Consider the following 21,019-nt stretch of genomic DNA (forward strand, 5'->3'; position numbering starts at 1 on the left):
CCTGACTCCTCGTGAAACTTGATAGGAGTCCCAGGATTCCTGTGGCACGTGGAAAGGGACCCTTGGTCTCCCGCCACAGCTGGAAGGGCGTCCCAATTGCCCTGCCAAGACTCGAGGAGAATCCCGAGTTGTCCCTCGCAACTAGGCAGGAGTCCTGCCGTCGCTGAACTAACACGTATGTGGAAGGGCCATCCCCGTCGTAACTCGAGAATATACCTCAGGGTCCCGCCGCAACTCGAGAAAAACCATAAGACTTCCCCCTTGCCGCGAGATGAGGCCCGATTCCCCTGCACTGCGTGCAGAGGAATTCTGTGTTGCGCATCAAACATGAAAGGAGCCTTGATTTCCTTGATGGCACTCCAGAGAAACCCCAAGAACACTGTTTCAAGGTTGAGGGATCCTGAGGTCACTGTAGCAACACGAAAGAGCTCCGTGAACCAAAAATCAACTCGAGATGAGAGGTTAGTCCCTGGCTTCGACTCCAGAGGAATACCACCTTACCACAAGCACCTCAAGAGGAGGCTTCTCTCAGCTCTAGCTATGTGAGAGGTACCCTGAGTTTGCGGCTTCAAGTGGAATGGAAAACACGATGCCCTGACTCGAAATAAGGCCGGATATCCCTGCAGTGACTTGAATGCAGGCTCGTCTTGCATCTCCTAAGACGAAAGGATGTCTGAATCCCCTGTGGAGACCACAGAGAAAGACCTAGTTCCCCACCTCATCGCGACCGGAGGCCTCACATCCTTTGAAAACTCCAGAGGTACACAGAGATCAGTGTCTCCAAAGGAGACGATGCCTGACTTCTCGTGAAACTTGATAGGAGTCCCAGGATTCCTGTGGCACGTGGAAAGGGACCCTTGGCCTCCCGCCTCAGCTGGAGAGGCGTCCCAATTGCCCTGCCAAGAATCGAGGGGAACCCAGAGTTGTCCCTCGCAACTAGGCAGGAGTCCTGACTTCGCTGAAGAAACACGTGGTTGGAAGGGCCATCCCCGTCGTAACTCGAGAATATACCCCAGGTTCCCGTCGCAACTCGAGAAAAACCATGAGACTTCCCCCTCGCCGCGAGATGAGGCCCGATTCCCCTGCACTGCGTGCAGAGCAATTCCGTGTTGCACATCACACATGAAAGGAGCCTTGATTTCCTTGACGGCACTCCAGCGAAACCCCAAGAACACTGTTTCAAGGCTAGAGGGATCCTGAGGTCACTGTAGCAACACGAAAGAGCTCCTTGGACCAAAAATCAACTCGAGATGAGAGGTTAGTCCCTGGCTTCGACTCCAGAGGAATACCACCTTACCACAAGCACCTCAAGAGGAGGCTTCTCTCAGCTCTATGTATGTGAGAGGGACCCTGAGTTTGCCTCCTCAAGTTGAATGGACACCGCGATGCCCTGACTCGAAATAAGGCCGGATATCTCTGCAGTGACTTGAATGCAGGCTCGTCTTGCATCTCCCAAGATGAAAGGATGTCTGAATCCCCTGTGGAGACCACAGAGAAAGACCTAGTTCCCCACCTCATCGCGACCGAAGGCCTCACATCCTTTGAATAACTCCAGAGGTACGCGGACATCAGTGCCTCCAAAGGAGACGATGCCTGACTCCTCGTGAAACTTGATAGGAGTCCCAGGATTCCTGTGGCACGTGGAAAGGGACCCTTGGTCTCCCGCCTCAGCTGGAGAGGCGTCCCAATTGCCCTGCCAAGCCTCGAGGAGAATCCCGAGTTGTCCCTCGCAACTAGGCAGGAGTCCTGACGTCGCTGAAGAAACACGTGGGTGGAAGGGCCATCCCCGTCGTAACTCGAGAATATACCCCAGGTTCCCGCCGCAACTCGAGAAAAACCATGAGACTTCCCCCTCGCCCTGAGATGAGTCCCGATTCCCCTGCACTGCATGCAGAGCAATTCCGTGTTGCTCTTGAAAGAAGAAAGGAGCCTTGATTTCCTTGATGGCACTCCAGAGAAACCCCAAGAACACTGTTTCAAGGCTAGAGGGATCCTGAGGTCACTGTAGCAACACGAAAGAGCTCCGTGGACCAAAAATCAACTCGAGATGAGAGGTTAGTCCCTGGCTTCGACTCCAGAGGAATACCACCTTAACACAAGCACCTCAAGAGGAGGCTTCTCTCAGCTCTAGGTATGTGAGAGGGACCCTGAGTTTGCGGCCTCAACTGGAATGGACACCGCGATGCCCTGACTCGAAATAAGGCCGGATATCCCTGCAGTGACTTGAATGCAGGCTCGTCTTGCATCTCCCAAGACGAAAGGATGTCCGAATCCCCTGTGGAGACCACAGAGAAAGACCTAGTCCCCACCTCATGGCGACCGGAGGCCTCACATCCTTTGAAAACTCCAAAGGTACGCGGAGATCAGTGCCTCCAAAGGAAACGATGCCTGACTCCTCGAGAAACTTGATAGGATTCCCAGGATTCCTGTGGCACGTGGAAAGGGACCCTTGGTCTCCCGCCTCAGGTGGAGAGGCGTCCCAATTGCCCTGCCAAGCCTCGAGCAGAATCCCGAGTTGTCCCTCGCAACTAGGCAGGAGTCCTGACGTCGCTGAACTAACACGTGTGTGGAAGGGCCATCCCCTCGTAACTCGAGAATATTCCCCAGGTTCCCGCCGCAACTCGAGAAAAACCATGAGACTTCCCCCTCGCCGCGAGATGAGGCCCGATTCCCCTGCACTGCGTGCAGAGCAATTCCGTGTTGCACATCACACATGAAAGGAGCCTTGATTTCCTTGATGGCACTCCAGAGAAACCCCAAGAACACTGTTTCAAGGCTAGAGGGATCCTGAGGTCACTGTAGCAACACGAAAGAGCTCCATGGACCAAAAATCAACTCGAGATGAGAGGTTAGTCCCTGGCTTCGACTCCAGAGGAATACCACCTTACCACAAGCACCTCAAGAGGAGACTTCTCTCTGCTCTAGGTATGTGAGAGGGAACCTGAGTTTGCGGCCTCAAGTGGAATGGACACCGCGATGCCCTCACTCGAAATAAGGCCGGATATCCCTGCAGTGACTTGAATGCAGCCTCGTCTTGCATCTCCCAAGACGAAAGGATGTCTGAATCCCCTGTGGAGACCACAGAGAAACACCTAGTTCCCCACCTCATCGCGACCGGAGGCCTCACATCCCTTGAAAACTCCAGAGGTACGCGGAGAACAGTGCCTCCAAAGGAGACGATGCCTGACTCCTCGTGAAACTTGATAGGAGTCCCAGGATTCCTGTGGCACGTGGAAAGGGACACTTGGTCTCCCGCCTCAGCTGGAGAGGCGTCCCAATTGCCCTGCCAAGCCTCGAGGAGAATCCCGAGTTGTCCCTCGCAACTAGGCAGGAGTCCTGCCGTCGCTGAACTAACACGTGTGTGGAAGGGCCATCCCCGTCGTAACTCGAGAATATACCCCAGGTTCCTGCCGCAACTCGAGAAAAACCATGAGACTTCCCCCTCGCCGCGAGATGAGGCCCGATTCGCCTGCACTGCGTGCAGAGCATTTCCGTGTTGGACATCACACATGAAAGGAGCCTTGATTTCCTTGTTGGCACTCCACAGAAACCCCAAGAACACCGTTTCAAGGCTAGAGGGATCCTGAGGTCACTGTAGCAACACGAAAGAGCTCCGTGGACCAAAAATCAACTCGAGATGAGAGGTTAGTCCCTGGCTTCGACTCCAGAGGAATACCACTTTACCACAAGCACCTCAAGAGGAGGCTTCTCTCAGCTCTAGGTATGTGAGAGGGACCCTGAATTTGCGGCCTCAAGTGGAATGGGCACCGCGATGCCCTGACTCGAAATAAGGCTGGATATCCCTGCAGTGACTTGAATGCAGGCTCGTCTTGCATCTCCCAAGACGAAAGGATGTCTGAATCCCATGTGGAGACCACAGAGAAAGACCTAGTTCTCCACCTCATCGCGACCGGAGGCCTCACATCCTTTGAAAACTCCAGAGGTACGCGGAGATCAGTGCCTCCAAAGGAGACGATGCCTGACTACTCGTGAAACTTGATAGGAGTCCCAGGATTCCTGTGGCACGAAGAAAGGAACCCTTGGTCTCCCGCCTCAGCTGGAGAGGCGTCCCAATTGCCCTGCCAAGCCTCGAGGAGAATCCCGGATTGTCCCTCGCAACTAGGCAGGAGTCCTGACTTCGCTGAAGAAACACGTGGGTGGAAGGGCCATCCCCGTCGTAACTCGAGAATATACCCCAGAGTCCCGCCGCAACTGGAGGAAAACCATGAGACTTCCCCCTCGCCGCGAGATGAGGCCCGATTCCCCTGCACTGCGTGCAAAGCAATTCCGTGTTGCACATCACACATGAAAGGAGCCTTGATTTCCTTGATGGCACTCCAGAGAAACCCCAAGAACACTGTTTCAAGGCTAGAGGGATCCTGAGGTCACTGTAGCAACACGAAAGAGCTCCGTGGACCAAAAATCAACTCGAGATGAGAGGTTAGTCCTTGGCTTCGACTCCAGAGGAATACCACTTTACCACAAGCACCTCAAGAGGAGGCTTCTCTCAGCTCTAGCTATGTGAGAGGGACCCTAAGTTTGCGGCCTCAACTGGAATGGACACCGCGATGCCCTGACTCGATATAAGGCCGGATATCCCTGCAGTGACTTGAATGCAGGCTCGTCTTGCTTCTCCCAAGACGAAAGGATGTCTGAATCCCCTGTGGAGACACAGAGAAAGACCTAGTTCCCCACCTCATCGCGACCGGAGGCCTCACATCCTTTGAAAACTCCAGAGGTACGCGGAGATCAGTGCCTCCAAAGGAGACGATGCCTGACTCCTTGTGAAACTTGACAGGAGTCCCAGGATTCCTGTGGCACGTGGAAAGGGACCCTTGGTCTCCCGCCTCAGCTGGAGAGGCGTCCCAATTGCCCTGCCAAGCCTCGAGGAGAATCACGAGTTGTCCCTCGCAACTAGGCAGGAGTCCTGACGTCGCTGAACAAACACGTGTGTGGAAGGGCCATCCCCGTCGTAACTCGAGAATATACCCCAGTTTCCCACCGCAACTCGAGAAAAACCATGAGACTTCCCACTCGCCGCGAGATGAGGCCCGATTCCCCTGCACTGCGTGCAGAGCAATTCCGTGTTGCACATCACACAAGAAAGGAGCCTTGATTTCCTTTATGGCACTTCAGAGAAACCCCAAGAACACTGTTTCACGGCTGTAGGGATCCTGAGGTCCCTGTAGTAGCACGAAAGTGCTCCGTGGACCATGAATCAACTCGAGATGAGAGGTTAGTCCCTGGCTTCGACTCCAGAGGAATACCACCTTATCACAAGCACCTCAAGAGGAGGCTTCTCTCAGCTCTAGGTATGTGAGAGGGACCCTGAGTTTGCGGCCTCAAGTGGAATGTACACCACGATGCCCTGACGCGAAATAAGGCCGGATATCGCTGCAGTGACTTGAATGCAGGCTCGTTTTGAATCTCCCAAGACGAAAGGATGTCTGAATCCCCTGTGGAGACCACAGAGAAAGACCTAGTTCCCCACCTCATCGCGACCGGAGGCCTCACATCCCTTGTAAACTCCAGAGGTACGCGGACATCTGTGCCTCCAAAGGAGACGATGCCTGACTCCTCGTGAAACTTGATAGGAGTCCCAGGATTCCTGTGGCACGTGGCAAGGGAAACTTGGTCTCCCGCCTCAGCTCGAGAGGCGTCCCAATTGCCCTGCCAAGCCTCGAGCAGAATCCCGAGTTGTCCCTCGCAACTAGGCAGGAGTCCTGACGTCGCTGAACAAACACGTGTGTGGAAGGGCCATCCCCTCGTAATTCGAGAATATTCCCCAAGTTCCCGCCGCAACTCGAGAAAAACCATGAGACTTCCCCCTCGCCGCGAGATGAGGCCCGATTCCCCTGCTCTGCGTGCAGAGCAATTCCTTGTTGCACATCACACATGAAAGGAGCCTTGATTTCCTTGATGGCACTCCAGAGAAACCCCCAGAACACTGTTTCAAGGCTAGAGGGATCCTGAGGTCACTGTAGCAACAGGAAAGAGCTCCGTGGACCAAAAATCAACTCGAGATGAGAGGTTAGTCCCTGGCTTCGACTCCAGAGGAATACCACCTTACCACAAGCACCTCAAGAGGAGACTTCTCACAGCTCTAGCTATGTGAGAGGGACCCTGAGTTTGCCTCCTCAAGTGGAATGGACACCGCGATGCCCTGACTCGAAATAAGGCCGGATATCTCTGCAGTGACTTGAATGCAGGCTCGTCTTGCATCTCCCAAGATGAAAGGATGTCTGAATCCCCTGTGGAGACCACAGAGAAAGACCTAGTTCCCAACCTCATCGCGACCAGAGGCCTCACCTCCTTTTAATAACTCCAGAGGTACGCGGACATCAGTGCCTCCAAAGGAGACGATGCCTGACTCCTCGTGAAACTTGATAGGAGTCCCAGGATTCCTGTGGCACGTGGAAAGGGACCCTTGGACTCCCGCCTCAGCTGGAGAGGCGTCCCAATTGCCCTGCCAAGCCTCGAGCAGAATCCCGAGTTGTCCCTCGCAACTAGGCAGGAGTCCTGACGTCGCTGAAGAAACACGTGGGTGGAAGGGCCATCCCCGTCGTAACTCGAGAATATACCCCAGGTTCCCGCTACAACTCGAGAAAAACCATGAGACTTCCCCCTCGCCCTGAGATGAGGCCCGATTCCCCTGCACTGCATGCAGAGCAATTCCGTGTTGCTCATGAAAGAAGAAAGGAGCCTTGATTTCCTTGATGGCACTCCAGAGAAACCCCAAGAACACTGCTTCAAGGCTAGAGGGATCCTGAGGTCACTGTAGCAACACGAAAGAGCTCCGTGGACCAAAAATCAACTCGAGATGAGAGGTTAGTCCCTGGCTTCGACTCCAGAGGAATACCACCTTACCACAAGCACCTCAAGAGGAAGCTTCTCTCAGCTCTAGGTAAGTCAAAGGGACCCTGAGTTTGCGGCCTCAAGTGGAATGGACACCGTGATGCCCTGACTCGAAATAAGGCCGGATATCCCTGCAGTGACTTGAATGCAGGCTCGTCTTGCATCTCCCAAGACGAAAGGATGTCTGAATCCCCTGTGGAGACCACAGAGAAAGACCTAGTTCCCCACCTCATCGTGACAGGGACTCACATCCTATGAAAACTCCAGAGGTACACGGAGATCAGTGCCTCCAAAGGAGACGATGCCTGACTCCTCGTGAAACTTGATAGGATTCCCAGGATTCCTGTGGCACGTGGAAAGGGACCCTTGGTCTCCCGCCTCAGCTGGAGAGGCGTCCCAATTGCCCTGCCAAGCCTCGAGGAGAATCCCGAGTTGTCCCTCGCAACTAGGCAGGAGTCCTGACGTCGCTGAACAAACACTTGGGTGGAAGGGCCATCCCCGTCGTAACTTGAGAATATACCCCAGATTCCCGCCGCAACTCGAGAAAAACCATGAGACTTCCCCCTCGCCACGAGATGAGGCCCGATGCCCCTGCACTGTGTGCAGAGCAATTCCGTGTTGCACATCACACATGAAAGGAGCCTTGATTTCCTTGACGGCACTCCAGCGAAACCCCAAGAACACTGTTTCAAGGCTAGAGGGATCCTGAGGTCACTGTAGCAACACGAAAGAGCTCCGTGGACCAAAAATCACCTCGAGATGAGAGGTAGTCCCTGGCTTCGACTCCAGAGGAATACCACCTCACCACAAGCACCTCAAGAGGAGGCTTCTCTCAGCTCTAGGTATGTGAGAGGGACCCTGAGTTTGCGGCCTCAAGTGGAATGGACACCGCGATGCCCTGACTCGAAATAAGGCCGGATATTCCTGCAGTGACTTGAATGCAGGCTCGTCTTGCATCTCCCAAGACGAAAGGATGTCTGAATCCCCTGTGGAGACCACAGAGAAAGACCTAGTTCCCCACCTCATCGTGACAGGGCCTCACATCCTATGAAAACTCCAGAGGTACACGGAGATCAGTGCCTCCAAAGGAGACGATGCCTGACTCCTTGTGAAACTTGACAGGAGTCCCAGGATTCCTGTGGCACGTGGAAAGGGACCCTTGGTCTCCCGCCTCAGCTGGAGAGGCGTCCCAATTGCCCTGCCAAGCCTCGAGGAGAACCCCGAGTTGTCCCTCGCAACTAGACAGGAGTCCTGATGTCGCTGAACAAACACGTGGTTCGAAGGGCCATCCCCGTCGTAACTCGTGAATATACCCCAGGTTCCCGCCGCAACTCGAGAAAAACCATGAGACTTCCCCCTCGCCACGAGATGAGGCCCGATGCCCCTGCACTGTGTGCAGAGCAATTCAGTGTTGCACATCACACATGAAAGGAGCCTTGATTTCCTTGACGGCACTCCAGCGAAACCCCAAGAACACTGTTTCAAGGCTAGAGGGATCCTGAGGTCACTGTAGCAACACGAAAGAGCTCCGTGGACCAAAAATCACCTCGAGATGAGAGGGAGTCCCTGGCTTGGACTCCAGAGGAATACCACCTCACCACAAGCACCTCAAGAGGAGGCTTCTCTCAGCTCTAGGTATGTGAGAGGGACCCTGAGTTTGCGGCCTCAAGTGGAATGGACACCGCGATGCCCTGACTCGAAATAAGGCCGGATATCCCTGCAGTGACTTGAATGCAGGCTCGTCTTGCATCTCACAAGACGAAAGGATGTCTGAATCCCCTGTGGAGACCACAGAGAAAGACCTAGTTCCCCACCTCATCTCGACTGGAGGCCTCACATCCTTTAAAAAGTCCAGAGGTACGCGGAGATCAGTGCCTCCAAAGGAGACGATGTCTGACTCCTCGGGAAACTTGATAGGAGTCCCACGATTCCTGTGGCACGTGGAAAGGGACCCTTGGTCTCCCGCCTCAGCTGGAGAGGCGTCCCAATTGCCCTGCCAAGCCTCGAGGAGAATCCCGAGTTGTCCCTCGCAACTAGGCAGGAGTCCTGACGTCGCTGAACAAACACGTGTGTGGAAGGGCCATCCCCGACGTAACTCGAGAATATACCCCAGGTTCCCGCCGCAACTCGAGAAAAACCATGAGACTACCCCCTCGCCGCGAGATGAGGCACGATTCCCCTGCACTGCGTGCAGAGCAATTCCGTGTTGCACATCACACATGAAAGGAGACTTGATTTCCTTGATGGCACTCCAGAGAAACCCCAAGAACACTGTTTTAAGGATAGAGGGATCCTGAGGTCACTGTAGCAATACGAAAGAGCTCCGTGGACCAAAAATCAACTCGAGATGAGAGGTTAGTCCCTGGCTTCGACTCCAGAGGAATACCACCTTACCACAAGCACCTCAAGAGGAGGCTCCTCTCAGCTCTAGCTATGTGAGAGAGACCCTGAGTTTGCGGCCTCAAGTGGAATGGACACTGCGATGCCCTGACTCGAAATAACGCCGGATATTCCTGCAGTGACTTGAATGCAGGCTCGTCTTGCAACTCCCAAGGTGAAAGGATGTCTGAATCCCCGGTGGAGACCACAGAGAAAGACCTAGTTCCCCACCTCATCGCGACCGGAGGCCTCACATCCTTTGTAAACTCCAGAGGTACGCGGAGATGAGTGCCTCCAAAGGAGACGATGCCTGACTCCTCGTGAAACTTGATAGGAGTCCCAGGATTCCTGTGGCACGTCTAAAGGGATCATTGGTCTCCCGCCTCAGCTGGAGAGGCGTCCCAATTGCCCTGCCAAGCCTCGAGGAGAATCCCGAGTTGTTCCTCGCAACTAGGTAGGAGTCCTGACGTCGCTGAAGAAACACGTGTGTGGAAGGGCCATCCCCGTCGTAACTTGAGAATATACCCCAGGTTCCCACCGCAACTCGTGAAAAACCATGAGACTTCCCCCTCGCCGCGAGATGAGGCCCGATTCCCCTGAACTGCGTGCAGAGCAATTCCGTGTTGCACATCACACATGAAAGGAGCCTTGGTTTCCTTGATGGCAATCCAGAGAAACCCCAAGAACACTGTTTCAAGGCTAGAGGGGTCCTGAGATCTCTGTAGCAACACGAAAGAGCTCCGTGGACCAAAAATCAACTCGAGATGAGAGGTTAGTCCCTGGCTTCGACTTCAGAGGAATACCACCTTACCACAAGCACCTCAAGAAGAGGCTTCTCTCAGCTCTAGCTATGTGAGAGGGACCCTGAGTTTGCGGCCTCAAGTGGAATCGACACCGCGATGCCCTGACTCAAAATAAGGCCGGATATCCCTGCAGTGACTTGAATGCAGGCTCGTCTTGCATCTCCCAAGACGAAAGGATGTCTGAATCCCCTGTGGAGACCACAGAGAAAGACCTAGTTCCCCACCTCATGGCGACCGGAGGCCTCACATCCCTTGAAAACTCCAGAGGTACGCGGAGATCAGTGCCTCCAAAGGAGACGATGCCTGACTCCTCGTGAAACTTGATAGGAGTCCCAGGATTCCTGTGGCACGTGGAAAGGGACCCTTGGTCTCCCGCCTCAGCTGGAGAGGCGTCCCAATTGCCCTGCCAAGCCTCGAGGAGAATCCCGAGTTGTCCCTCGCAACTAGGCAGGAGTCCTGACGTCGCTGAACAAACACGTGGGTGGAAGGGCCATCCCCGTCGTAACTTGAGAATATACCCCAGATTCCCGCCGCAACTCGAGAAAAACCATGAGACTTCCCCCTCGCCACGAGATGAGGCCCGATTCCCCTGCACTGCGTGCAGAGCAATTCCGTGTTGCACATCACACAGGAAAGGAGCCTTGATTTCCTTGATGGCACTCCAGAGAAACCCCAAGAACACTGTTTCAAGGCTAGAGGGATCCTGAGGTCACTGTAGCAACACGAAAGAGCTCCGTGAACCAAAAATCAACTCGAGATGAGAGGTTAGTCCCTGGCTTCGACTCCAGAGGAATACCACCTTACCACAAGCACCTCAAGAGGAGGCTTCTCTCAGCTATAGCTATGTGAGAGGGACCCTGAGTTTGCGGCCTCAAGTGGAATGGACACCGTGATGCCCTGACTCGAAATAAGGCCGGATATTCCTGCAGTGACTTGAATGCAGGCTCGTCTTGCATCTCCCAAGACGAAAGGATGTCTGAATCCCCTGTGGAGACCACAGAGAAAGACCTAGTTCCCCACCTCATCGTGACAGGGCCTCACATCCTATGAAAACTCCAGAGGTACACGGAGATCAGTGCCTCCAAAGGAGACGATGCCTGACTCCTTGTGAAACTTGACAGGAGTCCCAGGATTCCTGTGGCACGTGGAAAGGGACCCTTGGTCTCCCGCCTCAGCTGGAGAGGCGTCCCAATTGCCCTGCCAAGCCTCGAGGAGAACCCCGAGTTGTCCCTCGCAACTAGACAGGAGTCCTAACGTCGCTGAACAAACACGTGGTTCGAAGGGCCATCCTCATCGTACTTCGAGAATATACCCCAGGTTCCCGCCGCAACTCGAGAAAAACCATGAGACTTCCCCCTCGCCACGAGATGAGGCCCGATGCCCCTGCACTGTGTGCAGAGCAATTCCGTCTTGCACATCACACATGAAAGGAGCCTTGATTTCCTTGACGGCACTCCAGCGAAACCCCAAGAACACTGTTTCAAGGCTAGAGGGATCCTGAGGTCACTGTAGCAACACGAAAGAGCTCCGTGGACCAAAAATCACCTCGAGATGAGAGGGAGTCCCTGGCTTGGACTCCAGAGGAATACCACCTCACCACAAGCACCTCAAGAGGAGGCTTCTCTCAGCTCTAGGTATGTGAGAGGGACCCTGAGTTTGCGGCCTCAAGTGGAATGGACACCGCGATGCCTTGACTCGAAATAAGGCCGGATATCCCTGCAGTGACTTGAATGCAGGCTCGTCTTGCATCTCACAAGACGAAAGGATGTCTGAATCCCCTGTGGAGACCACAGAGAAAGACCTAGTTCCCCACCTCATCTCGACTGGAGGCCTCACATCCTTTAAAAAGTCCAGAGGTACGCGGAGATCAGTGCCTCCAAAGGAGACGATGCCTGACTCCTCGGGAAACTTGATAGGAGTCCCAGGATTCCTGTGGCACGTGGAAAGGGACCCTTGGTCTCCCGCCTCAGCTGGAGAGGCGTCCCAATTGCCCTGCCAAGCCTCGAGGAGAATCCCGAGTTGTCCCTCGCAACTAGGCAGGAGTCCTGCCGTCGCTGAACTAACACGTGTGTGGAAGGGCCATCCCCGTCGTAACTCGAGAATATACCCCAGGTTCCCGCCGCAACTCGAGAAAAACCATGAGACTTCCCCCTCGCCATGAGATGAGACCCGATTTCCCTGCACTGCGTGCAGAGCAATTCCGTATTGCACATCACACATGAAAGGAGCCTTGATTTCCTTGATTGCACTCCAGAGAAACCCCAAGAACACTGTTTCAAGGCTAGAGTGATCCTGAGGTCACTGTAGCAACACGAAAGAGCTCCGTGGACCAAAAATCAACTCGAGATGAGAGGTTAGTCCCTGGCTTCGACTCCAGAGGAATACCACCTTACCACAAGCACCTCAAGAGGAGGCTTCTCTCAGCTCTAGGTATGTGAGAGGGACCCTGAGTTAGCGGCCTCAAGTGGAATGGACACCGCGATGCCCTGACTCGAAATAAGGCCGGATATCACTGCAGTGACTTGAATGCAGGCTCGTCTTGCATCTCCCAAGACGAAAGGATGTCTGAATCCCCTGTGGGGACCACAGAGAAAGACCTAGTTCCCCACCTCATGGCGACCGGAGGCCTCACATCCTTTGAAAACTCCAGAGGTACGCAGAGATCAGTGCCTCCAAAGGAGACGATGCCTGACTCCTCGTGAAACTTGATAGGAGTCCCAGGATTCCTGTGGCACGTGGAAAGGGACCCTTGGTCTCCCGCCTCAGCTGGAGAGGCGTCCAAATTGCCCTGCCAAGCCTCGAGGAGAATCCCGAGTTGTCCCTCGCAACTAGGCAGGAGTCCTGACGTCGCTGAACAAACACGTGTGTGGAAGGGCCATCCCCGACGTAACTCGAGAATATACCCCAGGTTCCCGCCGCAACTCGAGAAAAACCATGAGACTACCCCCTCGCCGCGAGATGAGGCACGATTCCCCTGCACTGCGTGCAGAGCAATTCCGTGTTGCACATCACACATGAAAGGAGACTTGATTTCCTTGATGGCACTCCAGAGAAACCCCAAGAACACTGTTTTAAGGATAGAGGGATCCTGAGGTCACTGTAGCAATACGAAAGAGCTCCGTGGACCAAAAATCAACTCGAGATGAGAGGTTAGTCCCTGGCTTCGACTCCAGAGGAATACCACCTTACCACAAGCACCTCAAGAGGAGGCTCCTCTCAGCTCTAGCTATGTGAGAGAGACCCTGAGTTTGCGGCCTCAAGTGGAATGGACACTGCGATGCCCTGACTCGAAATAACGCCGGATATTCCTGCAGTGACTTGAATGCAGGCTCGTCTTGCAACTCCCAAGGTGAAAGGATGTCTGAATCCCCGGTGGAGACCACAGAGAAAGACCTAGTTCCCCACCTCATCGCGACCGGAGGCCTCACATCCTTTGTAAACTCCAGAGGTACGCGGAGATGAGTGCCTCCAAAGGAGACGATGCCTGACTCCTCGTGAAACTTGATAGGAGTCCCAGGATTCCTGTGGCACGTCTAAAGGGATCATTGGTCTCCCGCCTCAGCTGGAGAGGCGTCCCAATTGCCCTGCCAAGCCTCGAGGAGAATCCCGAGTTGTTCCTCGCAACTAGGTAGGAGTCCTGACGTCGCTGAAGAAACACGTGTGTGGAAGGGCCATCCCAGTCGGAACTTGAGAATATACCCCAGGTTCCCACCGCAACTCGTGAAAAACCATGAGACTTCCCCCTCGCCGCGAGATGAGGCCCGATTCCCCTGAACTGCGTGCAGAGCAATTCCGTGTTGCACATCACACATGAAAGGAGCCTTGGTTTCCTTGATGGCAATCCAGAGAAACCCCAAGAACACTGTTTCAAGGCTAGAGGGGTCCTGAGATCTCTGTAGCAACACGAAAGAGCTCCGTGGACCAAAAATCAACTCGAGATGAGAGGTTAGTCCCTGGCTTCGACTTCAGAGGAATACCACCTTACCACAAGCACCTCAAGAAGAGGCTTCTCTCAGCTCTAGCTATGTGAGAGGGACCCTGAGTTTGCGGCCTCAAGTGGAATCGACACCGCGATGCCCTGACTCAAAATAAGGCCGGATATCCCTGCAGTGACTTGAATGCAGGCTCGTCTTGCATCTCCCAAGACGAAAGGATGTCTGAATCCCCTGTGGAGACCACAGAGAAAGACCTAGTTCCCCACCTCATGGCGACCGGAGGCCTCACATCCCTTGAAAACTCCAGAGGTACGCGGAGATCAGTGCCTCCAAAGGAGACGATGCCTGACTCCTCGTGAAACTTGATAGGAGTCCCAGGATTCCTGTGGCACGTGGAAAGGGACCCTTGGTCTCCCGCCTCAGCTGGAGAGGCGTCCCAATTGCCCTGCCAAGCCTCGAGGAGAATCCCGAGTTGTCCCTCGCAACTAGGCAGGAGTCCTGACGTCGCTGAACAAACACGTGGGTGGAAGGGCCATCCCCGTCGTAACTTGAGAATATACCCCAGATTCCCGCCGCAACTCGAGAAAAACCATGAGACTTCCCCCTCGCCACGAGATGAGGCCCGATTCCCCTGCACTGCGTGCAGAGCAATTCCGTGTTGCACATCACACAGGAAAGGAGCCTTGATTTCCTTGATGGCACTCCAGAGAAACCCCAAGAACACTGTTTCAAGGCTAGAGGGATCCTGAGGTCACTGTAGCAACACGAAAGAGCTCCGTGAACCAAAAATCAACTCGAGATGAGAGGTTAGTCCCTGGCTTCGACTCCAGAGGAATACCACCTTACCACAAGCACCTCAAGAGGAGGCTTCTCTCAGCTATAGCTATGTGAGAGGGACCCTGAGTTTGCGGCATCAAGTGGAATGGACACCGTGATGCCCTGACTCGAAATAAGGCCGGATATTCCTGCAGTGACTTGAATGCAGGCTCGTCTTGCATCTCCCAAGACGAAAGGATGTCTGAATCCCCTGTGGAGACCACAGAGAAAGACCTAGTTCCCCACCTCATCGTGACAGGGCCTCACATCCTATGAAAACTCCAGAGGTACACGGAGATCAGTGCCTCCAAAGGAGACGATGCCTGACTCCTTGTGAAACTTGACAGGAGTCCCAGGATTCCTGTGGCACGTGGAAAGGGACCCTTGGTCTCCCGCCTCAGCTGGAGAGGCGTCCCAATTGCCCTGCCAAGCCTCGAGGAGAACCCCGAGTTGTCCCTCGCAACTAGACAGGAGTCCTAACGTCGCTGAACAAACACGTGGTTCGAAGGGCCATCCTCATCGTACTTCGAGAATATACCCCAGGTTCCCGCCGCAACTCGAGAAAAACCATGAGACTTCCCCCTCGCCACGAGATGAGGCCCGATGCCCCTGCACTGTGTGCAGAGCAATTCCGTGTTGCACATCACACATGAAAGGAGCCTTGATTTCCTTGACGGCACTCCAGCGAAACCCCAAGAACACTGTTTCAAGGCTAGAGGGATCCTGAGGTCACTGTAGCAACACGAAAGAGCTCCGTGGACCAAAAATCACCTCGAGATGAGAGGGAGTCCCTGGCTTGGACTCCAGAGGAATACCACCTCACCACAAGCACCTCAAGAGGAGGCTTCTCTCAGCTCTAGGTATGTGAGAGGGACCCTGAGTTTGCGGCCTCAAGTGGAATGGACACCGCGATGCCTTGACTCGAAATAAGGCCGGATATCCCTGCAGTGACTTGAATGCAGGCTCGTCTTGCATCTCACAAGACGAAAGGATGTCTGAATCCCCTGTGGAGACCACAGAGAAAGACCTAGTTCCCCACCTCATCTCGACTGGAGGCCTCACATCCTTTAAAAAGTCCAGAGGTACGCGCAGATCAGTGCCTCCAAAGGAGACGATGCCTGACTCCTCGGGAAACTTGATAGGAGTCCCAGGATTCCTGTGGCACGTGGAAAGGGACCCTTGGTCTCCCGCCTCAGCTGGAGAGGCGTCCCAATTGCCCTGCCAAGCCTCGAGGAGAATCCCGAGTTGTCCCTCGCAACTAGGCAGGAGTCCTGCCGTCGCTGAACTAACACGTGTGTGGAAGGGCCATCCCCGTCGTAACTCGAGAATATACCCCAGGTTCCCGCCGCAACTCGAGAAAAACCATGAGACTTCCCCCTCGCCATGAGATGAGACCCGATTTCCCTGCACTGCGTGCAGAGCAATTCCGTATTGCACATCACACATGAAAGGAGCCTTGATTTCCTTGATTGCACTCCAGAGAAACCCCAAGAACACTGTTTCAAGGCTAGAGTGATCCTGAGGTCACTGTAGCAACACGAAAGAGCTCCGTGGACCAAAAATCAACTCGAGATGAGAGGTTAGTCCCTGGCTTCGACTCCAGAGGAATACCACCTTACCACAAGCACCTCAAGAGGAGGCTTCTCTCAGCTCTAGGTATGTGAGAGGGACCCTGAGTTAGCGGCCTCAAGTGGAATGGACACCGCGATGCCCTGACTCGAAATAAGGCCGGATATCACTGCAGTGACTTGAATGCAGGCTCGTCTTGCATCTCCCAAGACGAAAGGATGTCTGAATCCCCTGTGGGGACCACAGAGAAAGACCTAGTTCCCCACCTCATGGCGACCGGAGGCCTCACATCCTTTGAAAACTCCAGAGGTACGCAGAGATCAGTGCCTCCAAAGGAGACGATGCCTGACTCCTCGTGAAACTTGATAGGAGTCCCAGGATTCCTGTGGCACGTGGAAAGGGACCCTTGGTCTCCCGCCTCAGCTGGAGAGGCGTCCAAATTGCCCTGCCAAGCCTCGAGGAGAATCCCGAGTTGTCCCTCGCAACTAGGCAGGAGTCCTGACGTCGCTGAACAAACACGTGTGTGGAAGGGCCATCCCCGACGTAACTCGAGAATATACCCCAGGTTCCCGCCGCAACTCGAGAAAAACCATGAGACTTCCCCCTCGCCGCGAGATGAGGCACGATTCCCCTGCACTGCGTGCAGAGCAATTCCGTGTTGCACATCACACATGAAAGGAGACTTGATTTCCTTGATGGCACTCCAGAGAAACCCCAAGAACACTGTTTTAAGGATAGAGGGATCCTGAGGTCACTGTAGCAATACGAAAGAGCTCCGTGGACCAAAAATCAACTCGAGATGAGAGGTTAGTCCCTGGCTTCGACTCCAGAGGAATACCACCTTACCACAAGCACCTCAAGAGGAGGCTCCTCTCAGCTCTAGCTATGTGAGAGAGACCCTGAGTTTGCGGCCTCAAGTGGAATGGACACTGCGATGCCCTGACTCGAAATAACGCCGGATATTCCTGCAGTGACTTGAATGCAGGCTCGTCTTGCAACTCCCAAGGTGAAAGGATGTCTGAATCCCCGGTGGAGACCACAGAGAAAGACCTAGTTCCCCACCTCATCGCGACCGGAGGCCTCACATCCTTTGTAAACTCCAGAGGTACGCGGAGATGAGTGCCTCCAAAGGAGACGATGCCTGACTCCTCGAGAAACTTGATAGGAGTCCCAGGATTCCTGTGGCACGTCTAAAGGGATCATTGGTCTCCCGCCTCAGCTGGAGAGGCGTCCCAATTGCCCTGCCAAGCCTCGAGGAGAATCCCGAGTTGTTCCTCGCAACTAGGTAGGAGTCCTGACGTCGCTGAAGAAACACGTGTGTGGAAGGGCCATCCCCGTCGTAACTTGAGAATATACCCCAGGTTCCGACCGCAACTCGTGAAAAACCATGAGACTTCCCCCTCGCCGCGAGATGAGGCCCGATTCCCCTGCACTGCGTGCAGAGCAATTCCGTGTTGCACATCACACATGAAAGGAGCCTTGGTTTCCTTGATGGCAATCCAGAGAAACCCCAAGAACACTGTTTCAAGGCTAGAGGGGTCCTGAGATCTCTGTAGCAACACGAAAGAGCTCCGTGGACCAAAAATCAACTCGAGATGAGAGGTTAGTCCCTGGCTTCGACTTCAGAGGAATACCACCTTACCACAAGCACCTCAAGAAGAGGCTTCTCTCAGCTCTAGCTATGTGAGAGGGACCCTCAGTTTGCGGCCTCAAGTGGAATCGACACCGCGATGCCCTGACTCAAAATAAGGCCGGATATCCCTGCAGTGACTTGAATGCAGGCTCGTCTTGCATCTCCCAAGACGAAAGGATGTCTGAATCCCCTGTGGAGACAACAGAGAAAGACCTAGTTCCCCACCTCATGGCGACCGGAGGCCTCACATCCCTTGAAAACTCCAGAGGTACGCGGAGATCAGTGCCTCCAAAGGAGACGATGCCTGACTCCTCGTGAAACTTGATAGGAGTCCCAGGATTCCTGTGGCACGTGGAAAGGGACCTTTGGTCTCCCACCTCAGCTGGAGAGGCGTCCCAATTGCCCTGCCAAGCCTCGAGGAGAATCCCGAGTTGTCCCTCGCAACTAGGCAGGAGTCCTGACGTCGCTGAACAAACACGTGTGTGGAAGGGCCATTCCTGTCCTAACTCGAGAATATACCCCAGGTTCCCGTCGCAACTCGAGAAAAACCATGAGACTTCCCCCTCGCCGCGATATGAGGCCCGATTCCCATGCACTGCGTGCAGAGCAATTCCGTGTTGCACATCACACATGAAAGGAGCCTTGATTTCCTTGATGGCAGTCCAGAGAAACCCCAAGAACACTGTTTCAAGGCTAGAGGGATCCTGAGGTCACTGTAGCAACACGAAAGAGCTCCGTGGACCAACAATCAACTCGAGATGAGAGGTTAGTCCCTGGCTTCGACTCCAGAGGAATACCACCATACCACAAGCACCTCAAGAGGAGGCTTCTCTCAGATCTAGGTATGTGAGAGGGACCCTGAGTTTGTGGCCTCAAGTGGAATGGACACCGCGATGCCCTGACTCGAAATAAGGCCGGATATCCCTGCAGTGACTTGAATGCAGGCTCGTCTTGCATCTCCCAAACGAAAGGATATCTGAAACCCCTGTGGAGACCACAAAGAAAGACCTAGTTCCCCACCTCATCGCGACCGGAGGGCTCACATCCTTTGAAAACTCCAGAGGTACGCGGAGATCAGTGCCTCCAAAGGAGGCGATGCCTGACTCCTCGTGAAACTTGATAGGAGTCCCAGGATTCCTGTGGCACGTGGAAAGGGACCCTTGGTCTCCCGCCTCAGCTGGAGAGGCGTCCCAATCGCCCTGCCAAGCCTCGAGGAGAACCCCGAGTTGTCCCTCGCAACTAGGCAGGAGTCCTGACGTCGCTGAAAAAACACGTGGTTCGAAGGGCCATCCTCATTGTACTTTGAGAATATACCCCAGGTTCCCGCCGCAACTCGAGAAAAACCATGAGACTTCCCACTCGCCACGAGATGAGGCCCGATTCCCCTGCACTGCGTGCAGAGCAATTCCGTGTTGCACATCACACATGAAAGGAGCCTTGATTTCCTTGACGGCACTCCAGCGAAACCCCAAGAACACTGTTTCAAGGCTAGAGGGATCCTGAGGTCACTGTAGCAACACGAAAGAGCTCCGTGGACCAAAAATCACCTCGAGATGAGAGGTAGTCCCTGGCTTCGACTCCAGAGGAATACCACCTCACCACAAGCACCTCAAGAGGAGGCTTCTCTCAGCTCTAGGTATGTGAGAGGGACCCTGAGTTTGCGGCCTCAAGTGGAATGGACACCGCGATGCCCTGACTCGAAATAAGGCCGGATATCCCTGCAGTGACATGAATGCAGGCTCGTCTTGCATCTACCAAGACGAAAGGATATCTGAATCCCATGTGGAGACCACAGAGAAAGACCTAGTTCCCCAGCTCATCGCGACCGGAGGCCTCACATCCCTTGAAAACTCCAAAGGTACGCGGAGATCAGTGCCTCCAAAGGAGACGATGCCTGACTCCTCGTGAAACTTGATAGGAGTCCCAGGATTCCTGTGGCACGTGGAAAGGGACCCTTGGTCTCCCGCCTCAGCTGGAGAGGCGTCCCAATTGCCCTGCCAAGCCTCGAGGAGAATCCCGAGTTGTCCCTCGCAACTAGGCAGGAGTCCTGACGTCGCTGAACAAACACGTGTGTGGAACGGCCAAACCCTCGTAACTCGAGAATATTCCCCAGGTTCCCGCCGCAACTCGAGAAAAACCATGAGACTTCCCCCTCGCCGCGAGATGAGGCCCGATTCCCCTGCACTGCGTGCAGAGCAATTCCGTGTTGCACATCACACATGAAAGGAGCCTTGATTTCCTTGATGGCACTCCAGAGAAACCCCAAGAACACTGTTTCAAGGCTAGAGGGATCCTGAGGTCACTGTAGCAACACGAAAGAGCTCCGTGGACCAAAAATCAACTCGAGATGAGAGGTTAGTCCCTGGCTTCGACTCCAGAGGAATACCACCTTACCACAAGCACCTCAAGAGCAGGCTTCTCTCAGCTCTAGCTATGTGAGAGAGACCCTGAGTTTTCGGCCTCAAGTGGAATGGACACCGCGATGCCCTGACTCGAAATAAGGCCGGATATCCCTGCAGTGACTTGAATGCAGGCTCGTCTTGCATCTCCCAAGATGAAAGGATGTCTGAATCCCCTGTGGAGACCACAGAGAAAGACCTAGTTCCCCACCTCATCGCGACCGGAGGATTCACATCCTTTGAAAACTCCAGAGGTACGCGGAGATCAGTGCCTCCAAAGGAGACGATGCCTGACTCCTCGTGAAACTTGATAGGAGTCCCAAGATTCCTGTGGCACGTGGAAAGGGACCCTTGGTCTACCGCCTCAGCTGGAGAGGCGTCCCAAATGCCCTGCCAAGCCCCCAGGAGAATCCCGACTTGTCCCTCGCAACTAGGCAGGAGTCCTGACGTCGCTGAACAAACACGTGGGTGGAAGGGCCATCCCAGTCGTAACTCGAGAATATACCCCAGGTTCCCGCCGCAACTCGAGAAAAACCATGAGACTACCCCCTCGCCACGAGATGAGGCCCGATTCCCCTGCACTGCGTGCAGAGCAATTCCGTGTTGCACATCACACATGAAAGGAGCCTT

The sequence above is a fragment of the Cervus elaphus genome, chromosome 19 (genome assembly GCF_910594005.1).
Source record: "Cervus elaphus chromosome 19, mCerEla1.1, whole genome shotgun sequence".
Classification (NCBI taxonomy): domain Eukaryota; kingdom Metazoa; phylum Chordata; class Mammalia; order Artiodactyla; family Cervidae; genus Cervus; species Cervus elaphus.